General features: G+C 41.3%; 1 protein-coding gene across 5 annotated transcripts in view; it reads left to right on the top strand.

Moving 5' to 3' along the window:
• The window catches only part of TEC (tec protein tyrosine kinase), a 139,018-nt gene that overhangs the window by 50,691 nt on the left and 69,348 nt on the right, over nucleotides 1-18,979 (top strand). Inside the window, exon 1 of one of the 5 annotated variants that reach the window (XM_066384408.1) lies at nucleotides 2,934-3,022. The exons of the other annotated variants lie outside the window; for them this stretch is intronic. The gene's annotated coding sequence lies outside the window, so the exon portion shown is untranslated. Of the gene's footprint in view, nucleotides 1-2,933; nucleotides 3,023-18,979 lie in introns of those variants that run through there. 5 annotated transcript variants of the gene reach the window in all.

The raw sequence follows: 18,979 nt of genomic DNA, 5'->3' as shown, positions 1-18,979 counted from the left end.
ACATCAACCAGTGTCACCCCAATAAAACTCAATAATAAAAGCTATAACATAAGCCTATCAGCTCAAGAAAACATTTTACTGTCATTTAAACAAATGAAAAAAAAAAAAAAGAGTTGTTCTAGGGCCTCTTTCCTTGCTCTGCACTCGCCTTAGGCGACACCGTCCTTTCCGTTCGTTGGCTTTGGGTGGCATTTATGTACTGATGACTTTTCCAACTTGCATTTCCTAGCCTGGTATCTGTTTGGAAGTATAAGAGTTTACTTTGGCAGCTCAAATTCAAAATGTCTGAAAAGAAACTCAAGATGTCCCTCACCATTTCAAGCTCAGTCATTATACCAGAAACCTGGGAGTTGGTCAGAACTTACCCCTCTCCCTGACTCTCTCTCGCGGTGGGACTGTCAACAGGCTTTGTTGACTGTACGTTCTAGATACAGCTCACTCCTGCCACTCTTCCCCGCCTCTGCCAGCACCATGGCCCAAGCCACCCCTGCGGACCTGGGTGAACACAGTAGCCTCTGAATCAGTTAGGACTGAGTTAAGCTATATGCCATCTAAAACCACTAAATAATAATGGCTTAAACAAATGGAGTTTTTTTTTCTTTCTTTCAATGTGGAAGTAAAAATACTGGAGGCAGGCTGTCCTGAACTGGCATGGTGGCTCCAACCTAGGGATCTTGGGTCTTGTCTTTCCCTCCCACCATCCTAACTTCTATTTTTTATTTTGGCCCAAGATGGCTGCTGAATTTCTAGTCATCTTGTCTGAATTGCAGGCTGGATGAAGGAAGAAAGATGGAAAAGCATGAAGGGACTTCTTCTACCTGAGTCAGCTCCCATCAACAGCCTTCCCTTCTGTTCCACAAGACTTCTGTCTATGTCTCATTGACTAGTACTTAACCTCCTGGCATGGTTAGCTGCAAAGGGAGCTAAGAAATAGCCATTTGTTCTGCATACCAATGTGCCCAATAAAAGTCAGGGTTCCGTTACTGATGAGCAATTGATATGTGGGTAGACAACTAGAGGTCTTTGCTATATCGGAACAGGCTCCCCTTTCCATGCCTGGCCCCTCTAGTCTGTGGTACACAATGGTTACAGGGATCTTTTAAAAACACACATATGATCATGTCCTTTTCCTGCTTAAGACCCTTCAGGAGCTTCTCATTATCCCCAATTTAAATCTCAAAGTCCTCATGGCCTGTGGTTTAGCAGCCTGCCCACCTGTCTACTCTAATTTGCAGTTCATTCTGTTCCTCACTCCCAACCTCCCTGCTTAGTCTTTGTATTCCTTGAAGGCAGCTGGTCCCTTTCCACCTTAGAGCATGTACGTCAGCTATGTCCTCTTTTTAGGATCCAGCCTCTCCTCTTTTGACTGGCTAACTTCTCCTTCAGGTTTCAGGTTAAAGATCACTTCCTCAGTGCAACCTCTCTGAATCTTCCTGGTTAGATTAGTTTTCCCTGTATAATATCATCTTATGCTTTTGCTTTGTACTGCCTATCTCTGTTTAATAAATTATTCATACAATTATTTTTTCAGTCTCTCTCTAATCTATAAGCTTCATGAGTCAGTTGAAGGCATCACATAGCCCAGTCCTTGACCTGTTGTAAATCATGTGATTGTTGAATAACTGAGTGGGATCCAGGTTTAAGGATGGATATGCTGTCTTTATTTAGAATCATGTTAAAGAGATGTAAATGAAAGACAAGGAGAGATGTCTTGCTAGGTGGTCAGAGCTGCAGGATCTGGCAAAAGTGAAAAGTTGAGATTAGAGAAGTAAGTTTGAAATCACCAGCTCTAGCCCCTCTAATGCTGTTTATCCTGACAGGAGGCATTTTTCCAAAGGAAATGGGCTTTACAGCTAGAAGATATGCTCTGAATCCTGGATCTGTCATTTACTGGCTATGACATTGGGCACTTGCTAAAACCCTGGGTCTCAGTTTCTTTATCTGTAAATGGAGAAAAGACCTATCCTGCAAGGCTGTTCATATGCAGATAGAATATTACAAAGTCTTCTATTGAATATTTGATTAGAAAAACAAAACACTAAAAAGGAAGATATTCCTACTTTAAAAACAGAGACAATAGAAAACATATTCTTTTTTATCATTTCCTAGTCATCCTGACTACCCGCCCTTTTGCACAATGAAAATCAAGATTGCCTCCTGAGTTTAGGAATGGAAGGGCTGGTGGCCCGTTTGTAGGCTTGTTTTGTTTGTATTTGCCAAATATTTTTATAGTGCTTACCACATCTTGTGCATGGTCTTATGTCCTTTGCAAGTAGTAACTTTAATCCTCTTAACTCTAAAAGGTAAATGCAGTTAGCATTCCATTTTACAGATGAGGAAGCTGAAGGACAGACAGGTTGAGTGCCTCCCTTATGGAGCCAGTAAGTGGCAGAGCCCAGAACCCAGCTTAGGCTGTCGGATTCACGAGCCCAGAACCATTCATCACACTACTCTGCTTCTGGCTAATTTTGTGATACTTTTTCTTTGGCTAAATTGTATATATAGATGGAATTAGATGAATACTAATCTTTATATTCATCAATACATTAAGTGCTCAAGAAAGTCTAACAAGCTGGCAAAGGCATATCTTTGTAATATTATTATACCTAAAAGGAAGAGAAAATTTTAAGTAAAGGTGCTTTCTGCTCTGTGTGTTAAGGTTGTGAGTTACCAGTGACCAACGGTTTCTAACGTTAAAAGGAAGTACTAATATAGCCTCTTTATGATTCAGTATTGGTTTCATACTGTATGACAACAAAAATAATAACCCCAAAAGGTAAAAATAGTACAGTCACATGAGGCATTAACCGTCCTTTTTCAAAACAAAATTATAAGACCCATGAAGTAAAGGGTGATTTTTTTTTTTGTTATTAAGTGGATGTTGGTAGATAGTGGTCATTTCTATTATGTCCTCCTAGGGAACTGATATTTGTCATGATTCTAGGAAGAAGCTCATTCATTATTTTATAAGGCAGTCAAATTTGACATCATTTCTAAGAAGATCTTTCCTGGCATCTAGAAGGTAGGTGTGAGAGTCTTTCCTTAAACAGAACTAGTGGCTTTTGCTTTTATTTTCCCTGAAGGACTAATACAATTTTAAAAATAATAATTAAATTTATCAAGCCTTTACCGTTTGTCATCTTTGTTCTGAAAGCTTAACATGAATTGACTGTTAATTCCTGCAACAAACTTATGAAGTTTTGGTGCTGTTATTTATCCCATTGTATAGCTAAGAAAACCCAAAGCACAGAGAGAACTTGGCCAAGAAAACACAGCGAGTAAGTGGCAGAGCCAGGATTCAAACTCAGGCATTCTGGCTCCAGAGTCTTTGCTCTTAAGCAGAACACTCTTGTTCAAGTCCTGCTGGTTCTTGGTCTAATGAGTTATGAGATATATAAAACAAAGTAAAGTATTTTGTGCTTTTATTTATTTTGTATTTTTCTGAAGTGAGAAATAGGGAGGCAAAGAGACAGATTCCCGCATGCACCCCACCGGGACCCACCTGGCAAGCCCACCAGGGGGCGATGCTCTGCCCATCTGGGGCGTTGTTCCGTGGCAACCAGAGCCATTCTAGTGCCTGAGGCGGAGGCCATGGAGCCATCCTCAGCAACCTGGCCAACTTTGCTCCAATGGAGCCTTGGCTGCGGGAAGGGAAGAGAGAGATAGAGAGAAAGGAGAGGGGGAAGGGTGGAGAAGCAGATGGCGCTTCTCCTGTGTGCCTTGTCCTGGAATTGAACCTAGGACTTCTACATGCTGGGCTGATGCTCCTACTGAGCCAGTTGGCCAAGGCTATTTTTATTTTTAAAAAGCTACCCAGTTTTTCTTCCTCTTAAAAAAAATATGGCATACCAAGTAACAGGGCCAGGCTCAGCTTTCTGTTTTACCAGCCGGAGCCCTTGCATGCCAAAATATAATTAGGTAAGGCCATGGCTCCCCATTGTCTTGAAGATTAAGTGCAACATCTTAGCATTACTTACGGAGCCTGCATAATCTGGTCCCATCCTGCCCTCCCAGTCTCCTCTCCTGCCTCTTCCACCTGTGCTCCTCAGTGCATCTGAACACACTGTCACACTGCCATCCCCGAACCTGCTGTGCTCTTTTGTAGCTACATGCCTTCACTTATGATGTTCTTTTTTCTCTTTTCTTTGCTGGGAAAACCCTTACTGAGGAGTCAGGGCTCAGCGCCAAGAGGCACCTCTGTGGCGTAGCCTTCTCTGACTCTTCTGCAAGAATTAACTGCTGCTTTCTTTGTGTCCCTCTGCATTTTGTTCAGTGATGAACTTCTCACATTGCCTTGTGAGTAATCATCTCTTCCCCGTCAGTTGGAAATTCCTGAAAACAAGAACAAATGCGACAAAAGTGTTGACTGTAAGAGTTGAAGGTGTTGGGAGGTGTAGAGAAGTTAATAGAAAGAAAGGTGTGAAGGTATTTGAGTTGATTCTTGACTTTGTTTAATACCCTGTCTATATAGTATGAGACTTTCTGACTTGGGGACATAAACTATTCCTTTCATAATGAGGAATGAAAAGTTTACAGATTGTGAAATTCACAATCATGATATCCATGAAACGTCAATTTGGCAATCAAAATAGTATATTAAAATAATTGCTGTTATTCTAGATTAACTGTCTGATGTTTTGATTTTGCTGTGATAAGTCTAATTCGCATTTCAACATTTTCCTAGATTGTCCACACCAAGTATTGATTAAGTTTTGACTGCTGGGTGAGCTTGGTGACAGGTGCATGTGGGCACCATGCCCGTCCCTGTGAGTCATTTATCCTACTGTGGGCATCAGGTGTCCAACAGGAATCTCACTGATAATAACTGCATTTATGATATGTAGAGGTCAGAAAAAGTATAGGAGGCCTCTTATTTCAGAATGTGAGGTATTTGAGTAGACCCAAAATATATTAAATGTGCATAGTGCATTAAAATAAACCATCTGATATTTGATCATTTATGACTTACAAAAATTTCTTATGCTTTGACCAGCTGTTACCCTAGTGAATAGATTGCAAAAGCCACCTCTCCTTCTGACTCTACTTAAAAGCCTGTGCTTGGTAATACGGAGGTTTCAGATGTACTCAATGGAGTTACTACAGTAACTCCTACAAGTTCTTCGAAAGCCTTCCGAGTCTGGTTGCTGTCGAGGTGTTGTGATGTGGTACCTCTGCACCACCAGAAGGGAGGCGAAGGGGTAAAGGAAGAGAAAATTAAACAGATAATGTCCCCACTGCCAAGTGCTGCCGGGCTCGCAGTGAGTGGCCTGGGTCTTGGACACTGGCACTGACAGTTATCTCTGGGGATGTCCATATACTCTGCAACTTGGATTATTTTTTATTAGAGTATTTGCGAGGTAGGGTACATTAGCAAACTAAGAGGAGATGAATAGTGAAATTATGGCTGCCAGCTGGGATAGCTGATAGAGAGTAGAGCTCTACAGCTTAGAATTCTACATCTTCTTTTGTCCTCGGTGCCCCATCTACCCACTTGTAAAACGCAGATGCTAAATAACTCATGACCGCAGCAAGGTCAGTAGTCCTACGGTTGCTATGGAGATTGATGATGCAAGGGGCTGTGGAAACACGACCTTTAAGAGCATTTGAGTCCACATCAGGTATTGTTGCTTTTTCTTCTGAACCCAGGGTCCACATCACCACAGGTTGCTTAAGCTTTACTAGTAGCAGTTAAGTCAATGTGCACATCCCCACTTTTTGCCAACCAGTTTATAATGGTACATAACTTTCTGTATTTTCGTAAAAATTCTTTGTAAGTAGACCCAGCAACAAATTTGATCAGGATTGTAAAAAATATGATGGGAAAAAGTATTTTTTGACTTTTATTATGGAAAGTTTCAAACATACTCAAGAGTAGACAGAATAGTAGTCACCCCCACGTACCCACCACCCTTCCAAGTACCTCTGACTCACACTTCCTCCCGCCCCGGCTATCTTGTAGCCAATGCCTCCCACTCCTCTTATCTTGTACCAGTCTCGTCATCTCTTCGGCAGATGCTTCAGTGTCCATCCCCAAAGGACAAGGAGTCCCCGTCTTCAGTAGAACCTTAATGCTGTCACCACACTTCAAAACATAACAGAACTTCCTTGATGTCATCCAGCGTACTCAGTCAATGGAAAAATTGTTTGAAAAATAATTTTATCTCTAGAATGTCCCCACTTGAGGGGTTGTGCTACAAACTTTTCTGTAAATTTGTTCATTGTAACACAAAGTGAGCATCCCCATAGAAACCACAGTCAAAGCAGTGATGGGCGCCTTGAGACCCATTGAAACCCACAGAACTAGGCAATTTTGTGTATTTCTCTTTGAATATCTTACTAAGGGGAGAACTGATGGGCAAGTCATCTTCTGTTACTACAGACCTCGACCTGAGATACACATCTTCTCTCTCTTGCTCGTGTTCTCATGACGATTCCTTGTCCCCGGGTCCACCTCCTCACTCTCTCACCTACTCCCTCTTCCACCCCCTGAAACCCCACTAGGAGCAAAAGAGAGAAACTTTTTCCAGCGTAGCTAATGATCTTTTTGGAAAAATATAGGAGGAGATATTGCTCTCTCTGGGGCAGGTAGCAGTACGGGGAAGCTGACAATGTATGTAGTTTAATATTTTAAAGGTGTTTGAGAAAGCAAACTGCAGTGTGATCCCTTTAACGCTGAGGAGAACTGGAGAAATATTAGATATGGTCCAGTGGATGCTTACTGAAAGCCCAGGTGAATGCTCTTCTTTTGCAATACTCTAACAAAGCTTAGTTGCATTTTAAGTCAACTGTGTTTCCAATTTATACTTTGTTTTCCATTAGCATTAGATAAACACAGAAAGGTTTTTTGTGTTGGTTTTTTTTTCAATGGAAGAACTGGTCTGGTCTGGGCAGTATAGAGGTAAAGCATCCTAGAGGCTTTGGACCTCCCAAATTTTCTACTGTCCTGAAACAAGTCCTGCCTGCGAGTCAAGCCAGCCTCCCAGAGTGAGGTTGGGATAATGGTCCCTGGGCTTTCCTCCTCCAGGACTGTCATCACCCTGCATCATCACTTCCCCAGTCCATTCGGCCATGGTGGGGCTGGGGACTGTGCCCCCGCTGTGCTGCAGCAGTAGTTTCAGACCGCAGGCAAAAGCCACAATGTGTTTGCATTACTAGCCGTCACCGCCACCTACCACCTACCCGGAAATGCAATGTTTATCTATGCACCTCACTTCGTGTGTTGTCTGTAACTCTCACCCACCAGAAATGCACAAAGCTTATCTCCCCCAAGTTCCTCTTGATGAGAGATTGTGTTCTGTGATCTAGTTATTGACACCTTCAGAAAGATAGAAAGTGTCATTAAAAATCAAACCCTGAATATACGTGTAGTGTCTACTGGGGAGCCTCAGGACACACACACACACATGCACACACTTAACACTCACATACACATAGAATCTTTAGAGCAAAGTGCTACTTATTAGTAAGTGTTAACCATACAAACTCAAGGGCTGTAATCTAGGTTAAAGTACCTTCCTTCTCTTTTGCTGTAAAAAAAAATGGTGGCAGAGATTTGCAGTGACACCTCTGTGGTTGAAGAGAGGTTCCCGACAGTAGTTAGGAGTCTCTCGGAGGATTGTGATATGCCAGTCACTCCGTTGATAGGGTGTTCACATGTGAACTAATGAGTGTCAGTAGAACAGAGGCAGAGGAAGCAGGGCCTCTTGGGTCCTGGTGAATTTCAGCATGCCTGTGCCCACCTGGTATGGTATATGTCCAACAGAACAGCGGCAAAAGGAAAAGCAAGCCGAAACTCTCCTCTGAAATGGTTTAGTAGAGAAAAGTGGTGGCTGTGACTGGATATTGTGGAATTAGACCTGAGAAAGGCCTCCTCTCCACATCACCGATGCCCCTCCTATTCATTCATGGCCTCATTTATTTCTTGACTTATTCAGCAGAGTCACTGGGCACCTGCCATGTACCAGGCTCTGACACACCAGGCGCTGTGGTCGGTGCCCAGGAGGCAGGCGCATCTGTCCTCACTGAGATGCATTATGCCTGCCTCAAGGAAGGGGGTGAAGAAAAGGAAGAAAAAGGAGGATTGGATCAGGCACCAGTTTGCGGGGAAGGTGTTCAATTTATTCATTAAGCAGAAATTCATGTAATACTGATGAATCAGATGAATGGATGAGTTCTTTCCAAATTCGAATAAATCCTAAGTCAAAGCCTTCATTTAAATAAGAGACGATTGATTGCCTACTTTTGGCCCATTATAAACTGAAATTATTTTGTTGAATCTTTGTACTTATTATTCTTTTGTTCATTTTGTTGGTGGTTCTTTTTGAAATCTGTGATTTAAACACTAAAGTATTAGCAAAACATTTCATAGTTTCCAATACTTGCCAGATATCAAGGTCCCTGAGGAAAGGGACCATATTTTTTCAACTTTATTGAGGTATAGTCATGTTTCATGTGAACATGTCATGAAACCATCACTACAATAAAATAATGAACATATTTATCACCTCAAAGTTTCCTCTTTGTAATTCATACCTCCCCTTTCATTCGTACCGTTCCTAGGTAATTGGTGATCTGATCTTTGTCACTATATGTTAGTTCAGATATACTGGAATGCTAGAACAAACATTTGTGCTCTTTTAAAATAGCTTCTTTCACCCAGCATAGTATTTTGAAATGCATCCATTTTGTTTTATCAATATTTCACTTCTTTTTATCTCTGTGAAGAATTACAGTGTCTGTCCACACCACAATTATTTATCTATTCACCAGTTGATGGACTTTTGGGTTGTTTCCACTTTTAAGCTATTACAAATAACACTGCTGTTAATATTCTTGTGTATGTCTTTGTGTGGTCAGAGACCTTCATAACTTTCATTTCTCTTAAGTAAATACAGTAGCGCCATATATATATATATGCTGTATTTTTCGCTCCATAAGACACATTTTTTTCCCCCAAAAGAGGAGGAGAAAATGCTCATATGTCTTATGGAGTGAAAAATACGTTTATATATATATATATTTTTTTTATTTATTAATTTTTTTACAGAGACAGAGAAAGAGTCAGAGAGGGAAAGACAGACAGGAAGGGAGAGAGATGAGAAGCATCAATTTTTCGTTGAGGCACCTTAGTTGTTCATTCATTGCTTTCTCATATGTGCCTTGACCTGGGGGCTATAGCAGAACGACTGACCCCTTGCTCAAACCAGCGACCTTGGGCTCAAGCCAGTGACCTTTGGGTTCAAGCTAGTAACCATGGTGTCATATCTATGATCCCACACTCAAGCCAGTGACCTCAAGGTTTCAAACCTGGGTTCTCCGTGTCCCAGTCCAATGCTCTATCCACTGCTCCCCCGCCTGATCAGGCAACAGTGACCATATATATATTTTTTTTTGTATTTTTCTGAAACTGGAAACAGGGAGAGACAGTCAGACAGACTCCCGCATGCACCCGACCGGGATCCACCCGGCACGCCCACCAGGGGCGATGCTCTGCCCACCAGGGGGCGATGCTCTGCCCCTCCGGGGGGTCACTCAGCCGAGACCAGAGCCACTCTAGCGCCTGGGGCAGAGGCCAAGGAGCCATCCTCAGCGCCCAGGCCATCTTTGCTCCAATGGAGCCTTGGCTGCGGGAGGGGAAGAGAAAGACAGAGAGGAAGGGGGGGCGTGGAGAAGCAAATGGGCGCTTCTCCTATGTGCCCTGGCTGGGAATCGAACCCCGTTCCCCCGCATGCCAGGCCGACGCTCTACCGCTGAGCCAACCAGCCAGGGCCTGTGACCATATTTTTTAACCTTTACGTCTGTTGTGCTTAGCATATTATCTAGTGCAGGGGTCCCCAAACTATGGCCTGCAGACCGCATGCGGCCCCCTGAGGCCATTTATCCGGCCCCCGCCCCACTTCCGGAAGAGGCACCTCTTTCATTGGTGGTCAGTGAGAGGAGCATAGTTCCCATTGAAATACTGGTCAGTTTGTTGATTTAAATTTACTTGTTCTTTATTTTAAATATTGTATTTGTTCCCGTTTTATTTTTTTTACTTTAAAATAAGATATGTGCAGTGTGCATAGGGATTTGTTCATAGTTTTTTTTACAGTCTGGCCCTCCAACGGTCTGAGGGACAGTGAACTGGCCCCCTGTGTAAAAAAGTTTGGGGACCCCTGATCTAGCATGTAGTAGATGCTCAGCAAATATTGTCTTAAGTGTTGCTGGACTCTTCCTCCATTTCTGTGGTAATTGACAGGACTTAATTACTTTTAAAAAATGACTGTTTAAAATATTATTTTCTTTCAAGAGAAAGAGGTTCTGCGATTATCCTATTTCCCTAGTTTTGTGATTTTTTTTATGCACTGTAGTCAAACATAATTATTTAGTCCCATATTTTTTGAGGTCTTGGAATATTTACTGAATTCTTCCAAGGAAAAAGTGAAAAAATACTAGTATGTAACCTAAAGATACAGTGCAAAAGCCAGTAATATTTAAAAGATCTCTGTTAAATCCTATTTTCTTATTGATGTCTATAACAAAATCAGAGACTGCATGGTTGAAAAAATTAAGGTTCTATTTGTGGAGAAAAAAGTTTAATACTGAAAGGTTTTAGAAGTCTTATATTTGAAGGCAAAAATAATTATACTAAGTAACTTATTTTAGTGATTATATTGGGGCCAGGTATTGTGCTGAGTGCTTCATAAGCATTTTATAATTCTCACAACAATCTAGAAGGTAGGTTATTTTAATATCCTCATTTTACAGATGAGGAAATGGAGACTAAGAGGTTAATTAATTCTCATGGGGCCACAAAGCTGGCATTTAAATGCAGGTCTGCCTCACACGGAAGCTGTGCTGTGAACCATTGTGACATATCAACTGTTATGTGAAAACATTAAAACAATACTCAAAATATTGTGGCATATTCAGTCAAGTTTTTTTTAAAGTTTATGTAGGCAAAGAGATTCTAGCAGTCTAGTCAATTGTTGTGCACATTGTTCACTTAAATTTCCATAGAATTAATCAACTTGACAAGTTGTTTTCCTAATAACTTCTGTCTTGTTATTTAAAGTCCCTTTTCTTTCCTTCCCATCACTTGCATTGGCCAGTCTGTCTCTAATCACCTCCTATTAGGCAGACTTCTCTGGCAGACAGAAGTATCCAGTCCTTTTTTCTTGAACAGTGGAACCAGCCTATTGCCTCTTGAATTTGTGGCTCTTTGGCATCCTGCAGATTCAACAGACCCAAGACAATGCTTTGTCTGTCATTATTCTATTTCTCATCTGAAATTCAAAATAACTGTGGGCTGAGAACCATACTTAGTCCTGTTAGAGCATTGAAATGCTGAGTGTGTCTTATTTCCTACCTAGATGATAAGGTCTCTGCAGGTAGGAAATATTCCCATATTTCTTTACTTCTTGCTAAAGAGGCTCTCATACACTAGCTAGAAATCCTGGAGTTATAGAGAAATTTGTTTTCAGTAAGATGCCAAATCAACCTGGGAAGAATATTTTGGCAGGCATATAGGAGTTAGAGAGCTTTGTTGATCTGGGATGACAAGCTTACCATAATCTAGTGTAGAAGATGACTCTCTGAGCTTCTATTTCTTTATGAGTTGGCTTCACAAGAGCTTAGGTTTAGTTGTGGCAATAAGTAGAATTAATTATGTTGTTAAAACTGAAAAATTCATGGTTATAACCTGATAAGCAGTCATCTGCATTTTAGACAATGAAAACGAAGCTCTAGATATCAGCATACACATTCAAATTGTAGGAGAGTACTTCAGAGAAGTGAAGTATTTTTGTGGTATTGTGCTTGCAAACCTAATGTGAACGTGTATATATATATATAGTGATAGTAAGCATCCTGACTTCCCCTGATGTCTAGCTCAGTATGCTAAGCCTATCGTAGGCATTTTATGTGCAATTTACTGGCCAGGAGCTGTTCTTTCTCACAGATCTGCCATGTGAAAGCCCTTTCTCCTGCTTTGACCCAGTTCCAGATTTCCCACAAGTATCTTTGCTCTTGACATTTTTGGAGAGGCAGGGTGGTAGAATGGTTATTATAAGGCTTAAATGCATTACTTTATGTAAACCCGTGGGGCAGTCCCTGGCACATAGTGCTGTGTAAGTATTATCTGTTATGTTTATTATCTGAATCTGGGTTAAATTAGATGCTCTGATTTAGTATATTTAAGTTTACCCCAAAGAGACTCGTCATTATTACCTACGCTGCCAGGTTCAGAGCCTAAATCCCAACACTATGTTTCATATGTGTTCTTATTTCCCAGGAAAACATTTTCCTGTGTACCATTCTAGGTAGGAAATGTGTCCTGGGGGATGTCTTCCCCAGAAGCAAAATGTTGCTATAAAAATTCTTTCCCTATTTCTACATTTTTTGAAACTTATCAGTAAGAAATAATTGAAACTCTATGGTGGTAGGAACAAGTAGGCATTTGGGATTTGTGCTGGAATGCTTGACAATAATTCTTGTCGCTAAGAATCATTACTGTAATATCCATGGAAGTTTTCACTGAATGCATACCTGTGGATTGAATCTTGTTCCACATAAATCAATAATATTCTTTTTTTTTTTTTTTTTTTTGTATTTTTCTGAAGTTGGAAACGGGGAGGCAGTCAGACAGATTCCCGCATGTGCCCGACTGGGATCCACCCGGCATGCCCACCAAAGGGCGATGCTCTGCCCATCTAGGGCGTTACTCTGTTGTGACCAGAGCCATTCTAGCGCCTGAGGCAGAGGCCATAGAGCCATCCTCAGCGCCCTGGCCAACTCTGCTCCAATGGAGCCTTGGCTGAGGGAGGGGAAGAGAGAGACAGAGAGGAAGGAGAGGGGGAGGGGTGGAGAAGCAGATGGGTGCCTCTTCTGTGTGCCCTGGCTGGGAATCGAACCTGGGACCCCTGCATGCCAGGCCGACGCTCTACCACTGAGCCAACCGGCCAATAATATTCTTAACTCATATAGTGGGAGCTATTCCTGGCCAGCCAGGTGGTGGAAGAATACAGTGACAAGTACAAAATAACAAAAATCAAGGAATATTAGAATTAGATACAAAGAGATAATTTAACCCATTACTAACCAAACTTCAGCCATTATACATATAACCTACATGATTTTGACATATATTTGTACCATCTGTATAGTAATGTAATTTGTTTAATGTATTCCTTTAAGTAATTTCACATTTTTTCCTTCCACACTGATTTTTAAAAGGAAACTGTATTGGTAAATGAAAAACCATTAATAAAAGGTAGCCATAAAGGCCCTGGCCAGTTGGCTCAGTGGTAGAGCATCGGCCTGGCGTGCAGGGGTCCCGGGTTCAATTCCCAGCCAGGGCACACAGGAGAGGCGCCCATCTGCTTCTCCACCCCTCCCCCTCTCCTTCCTCTCTGTCTCTCTCTTCCCCTTCCGCAGCCAAGGCTCCATTGGAGCAAAGTTGGCCCGGGTGCTGAGGATGGCTCTGTGGCCTCTGCCTCAGGCGCTAGAATGGCTCTGGTTGCAACAGAGCAATGCCCCAGATGGGCATAGTATTGCCCCCTGGTGGGCATGCCGGGTGGATCCTGGTCAGGCGCATGAGGGAGTCTGTCTGACTGCCTCCCTGTTTCCAATTTCAGAAAAAAAAAAAGTAGCCATAAAACTAAATATAATAAAAGTAAATATCTGTCCATATTCTACCCAAAACTACTTCAGTCATTACCATATAGCGTATTTTGCAAAACAGTAATTTAATTCAACATATTTCCTTTCTGGATACAGAGTCTGAAGTATTGAGCAGCTGAGATGTGGGGTCATCTTTAAGGTAGCTCACTACCATAACATGCAATTCCCTCAAAGTTAATGCCTTACCATATAATAGACAGTTTATTTTTTGCTTAATGCTATGTGTAAATTACCTTCCACATGGTGATTCAGGGATCCAGGCTCCTTCCATCTAGTGGCTTCATTGTTTTTCTTTATTTTTTTTAACAGCTTTATTGAGATATAATTCACACACCATATATTTTACCCTTTGAAGTTGTGTAATTCAGTAGTTTTTAGTTGGAGGGTCCATGCTGGACATGGCCCTTTCCCCTCCCTAGTCCCTGGCCTCGTGGTCAGGTCATGCAGGCTGGCTATGAGTTATGGAAGATAGGGTAATAAAACTACAGCTGAGGTTTTACTAAGGACATAGAAGCTGAATCACCAGATGTTATCAATGAGAAACATCACAGAACAGCACGTACACTTTCCCCCACCTTGTCTGCTTGCTTGCCTATAGACAAAGAATTTTGCTGGAGCAATTGCCCAGGGCTTAGCTACAAAAATTGCAGCTCCCTCCAACAGGGTGTGGAGCTTTCACCGACTGGCTGCCATTGCTGCTGCCCCTGTATGTAAGTAATGAAGGCTATGTTCGCTCCCTCTGGTCCTTCTTGTGGTTTCTTTGGGATCTCACAATGATACTGGATCAGTTTTCCAGATCCGGACCTCCTGTGTTACATTAGTATGTTCAGAGTTGTGCAACTATCATTACAATCAATTTTAGAATATAGTCATCATCATACTCTGGTTTCTCTTCAGATCACATATACCTTTCGCCTTTTAGAACATAGTCATCACCCAAAACAAAAATCTTGTATCCATTAGCAATCTATTGTCTTGTGGTCTTGTCTCATAGAATCTTCCAGTGAGTTGTCTACATCCAGCTGGGAGACAAGGGAGGAAATAGAACATGGAGAATGGTGTGTACGGTGTTAGAGGAAGGAAGTGGGGTTACATCACTTCCACTGCACTCCCTTGACTGGAGCTCAGTCCCATGTCCTCACCTAAATGAATGGAGCTGGCAAAATGCAGCCTAGCTGGGCACTTAGGAGGAAGAGGAAAGCGTGGCAATCTGTGATTACTGGCATCATCTCTGCTGCAAAAGATTTGTAATCTTTAGATCGACTATTCTAGAATTCCTTGAATTTGGAAGTCTGTTATGTGAAATTTATGAAGTAAGGATTTATATACATTTATTTCTACATAACTCATTCTAATTTTACTAAATTTAAAAGTTAAATGAGGTAAACCACTTTTAGACTTATTTCAAAACACTATGTTGGTAAGTTTTGCTTTCAATTGTCATAAAACATACCTGACAATATTTTTAGAAGTGCCTTTGGGGAGTTGGGAAGTGGGTTGCTAGGAGTATAGGAAAATCATAAGAGGAATGACCAATCAGGAAAAAACTTAAACAAGCTTTAGCTTTAAACACAGTAAAAAAATTTTTCCCGGAAACCGTATAATAATCTACATCAGCACTTTACAAAAATGCGAAGTACCTAGTTAGTAATTATGACTGTGAACTAGTTAAAGGAAGGAAAAATATTAAAATGTCAAGTTTTTGTTTTTGCTTTCTTTCATTTTTCACTAGAATTTAGTCCTTGGTAAAGAGGGGGCATTTTATTATAGAATCACCAAGTTGGAAATTACTTTATATTTTATATATTCTACTTCTGATGCCAGGAAGGTCTCCATCAAAATTATTTCCAACATCCAGAAGAGAAATGTGAAATTCCTCCTGAGGTTTTCTTTGTTTCTCCTGGTTAACGTGTCCCGTGGCACTTGGGATCTGTGCCTTTAACTCTGTTCTGAGTGGAAAGGGGAGAGCTACCCTCATGAACAGAACAGGCTTTTTGGCTCATTAGTGCTTTTTAGTGTAGAATGTGTCATCTTCTTTCTTTTCTTTTTAAGAGTTGATTGGAACTCGTATGATGTTGACCCACCTGACCTTTCACTGTCAACATTATCATTCCTCTCCTTAACCTTAGCAAGTGTGTAGTTGTAAATTTCTTAAGGGCAAGAAGTTTTGTACTTTTTTATCTCCATCATGATCCTTTGGTATCAGTGCCTTGCTGATGGTAGAAGGAAGCCAGATCCAATCTTTGATGAATGTGGCTGAATGAAGGAACTGTCACGTTGGCATGTGGTGAAGGTTAGCGGTAGGTTTTGGTGCTATCCATCTGCCAAAGACCGCAAGTTCTAGGAATTTTATTTATATATTATTGTGTATATAACATGTGTTTTGTCTGTATTCTCTGGACGTTCCCTTGTCACTAAACTATGCCATGTCAGTAGCCATTTTTGAGTTTGTATTTATGGTCTGTTTTAATTGTGTCCTATTGAGAAAGACCAAAGGCTGAATGAACATGAGAAAATTTAGCGGTGCCAAATGGAAGCCTAATGACAGGATGGCAGGGTGTGTACAGCAGAGGTCCTGTAGTTTGAACTGAGAAAATGGGAGGAAGAGGGCACTGCATGACACACAGTGACACAAGCATGTGGACCCCAAAAGAACTGGCTTTGGGAGAAGGTTCCCATTCCAGCAAATACCCCTTCCATCCATCACGTTCATGTAATGTGGTTATTGTATAGTTTGGTTTTTATTTCATTTGTGAACTTGCTCTGGTCTTATAGTTGCTGAGAACTATAAGCATAAGAAATTTCCACTGAGTATATGTACTTAGTTAAGTGATGTCAAGTGTATGTGGCACTTAAGAAATCAAGGTTGGAATTAGAGGTCAAATGTTGGTTTGTTGTGACTTTTGTCAAGTTAGTTATATCCTTGAAGTTCTGATTTTTCACCTATTAATGGATACAAGAATTCTTCTGTTATAATGTGAAGATTCATTGTGTTATCCATATGAAGAGGTAAATGTAGTACCTAGCTCATAGTGGGTGCTCTATAAATTGTTAGAGTTTGACATAAGATAATTTCATTTTTTATAAGCACCTCAAAACATTCCAGCTTGAGAGACATGGAGTCAGGTAAAAGCTTTAGTGTTTTTGAGAGATCTGGGTTCAATTCTGGCTCAGGCTCTTAGCCAATCTCATAACTGCTTTGATGCTCAGTTTCCTAACAACTTCCTGGAATTGTTGTGAAAACTAATTAATAGTCAGTGTTGCCATTTAGGAAGTGACTTCCCGGAGCCAGACACTGTATTGAGCACCTATGTGCGGTTATCTCTTTTCCTGCTAAAAGCGTAGCAAAGTGAGCATTATTATCCTATTCCTACAGAGGAAGGAACTACGGGGAGACAGAGCTAGCCCTCAGTCACGAGACTTCTCAGTGGCAAAGCAGAGGCTAAATCAGGATCTGCCTGTCTGCAAAGCTCATGCTTCCTACCTGAGGTCCAATTGCAACACAGAGGTGATTCATCCAGTAAATTTCTCCTGTGGCAGGCAGCTGGGAATAGTCACATGTAGGGCTAAAAGTTAGGATGGGGAAAAGGGAGGGATCATTTGCAATACGGAGGAAAATTCTGTGTATCTTTCACTGTGCATCATGGGGACTCAGAGGCTTAGGAAGAAAGGGGTGGCAGGTGGATGTGAGGGTGTCAACTGAAGATGAACAACTGACTTCTCAAGTACACCCGGGGGCTAGCCCTGGATGTTTGTGTTTATTTAAAATTTTAATTTCTGTTAATTTAGTATTGATATTGATATTTTAAAAATACTGATTATTCTGGAAATTAAAGAAAAACAGTGTACCTTGTAAGATCTTGTAAGACTTGTAGGGGACAGGAGCTTAAGCTTTGTAGAGGCTATAGAAGATGTACAGAAATGGATAAACACACACACACACAAGATCAGTCATACTTCTTTGCAGGCTGGCTTAACACACAGTTTAATAAACATCTATTAAGCAGTCTTCTCAGCTCAGAGGATACAAAAATGAGAAAGGGGAGGTCTCAGCTTAATTGTGATTTTTACCCTTGTGGGTAGGGTGAAGGCTATAGAAATAAAAGAGAAACCTCATATGAAAATAATAATCTTGGATATTTCTTCCTGGGCCACAATATTAACAATAAAATATAGCACACTTAGAAGATCATGAAGTAATTTTCTCATGAAAGAAATTCTAAGTAGTCTAAGTGGAGAAAAAACTGTACATTGACTATCTGTTCTAGGTGTTAACTCTGGTTAACTGGAGTGTGAAAACCAGGTGTAAAGAGAGCAGATGTTTGGAGTGTACATGTCTATTTTATTAACTCTTGGAGTTTCCTATGGAAAATTTCTTAATGTTTCCAACCTTTGCTTCTTTGGTCTTGCTAACTTCTCAGGGTTACCCAGAGGTGTGTCTGGAATCACATACTACGAAATATACTGCATATGTGCTGTGGAAAGCAGAATTCTCTTTAGCGCTAAGCATTTCTGAGTTTGAGCAACTCCCTCCAAACATTTCCTCCTGCTTGTCCAATAGTCAACTCAAACAACATTCCCAACCTTGCCGTCTCAAACCTGATTCTCTTTCAGTATTCCTCACTGTCATTTGTGGTGTCTCTGTCTACAGGTATTGTTGCATCTCTGTCTAAGGGTCTCTCAAACTCAGAATCCCCGAGGCTCCCTAATTCCTTCTCTCTTAATCTCCACCTCTAATTGGTCACAAAGTTATGTGAACTCTACCTCTTGATACTCTGGCATTCCTGCTCTTCTCACCTGACTTGCTGCCTTTGACTGGGCATGCCTCATTATCTCTCGCCTGAACACTAGCAGTCTCCTGGCTAGCCCCCTGTCCCCACCCGCTCATCACACTGCCATCAATATTGTTTGGAAAGCAGACCTCATTCAGCACTCCCCACTCCCTTCTCCACTTAAAACTACTCAGGATAAATCCGCACTCCTAAGTCTGGCATATAAACATCTTTCTAATTTGGTCTCAAATAAACTTTGTGCTGTCATTTCCTGTACTTCCCTGAACCACTCTGAGCTTCAGCCATGATGAATTTCTGTTCCCCAAATTAGTCCTTTTTTTTTCTTTTCCCTACTAGGAACTCTTCACTTTCTCTACAGGAAACTCCTACTTATCCTTTAAATACCAAAGCAGAATATCAGTTCCTCCCTGAAACTTCTCCAGCTTCTCCTGGCCAATCACTGCCCCTCGATAGCATACCACATGTTTGCTGACTTCATCGTTTCTGATTGTGAATCATCCCCTCTAGTCCTTTCCCCCACCATGTTA

This window comes from Saccopteryx leptura, chromosome 5 (genome assembly GCF_036850995.1).
Source record: "Saccopteryx leptura isolate mSacLep1 chromosome 5, mSacLep1_pri_phased_curated, whole genome shotgun sequence".
Taxonomy (NCBI): Eukaryota; Metazoa; Chordata; class Mammalia; order Chiroptera; family Emballonuridae; genus Saccopteryx; species Saccopteryx leptura.
This window is presented reverse-complemented; position numbering and strand designations above follow the sequence as displayed.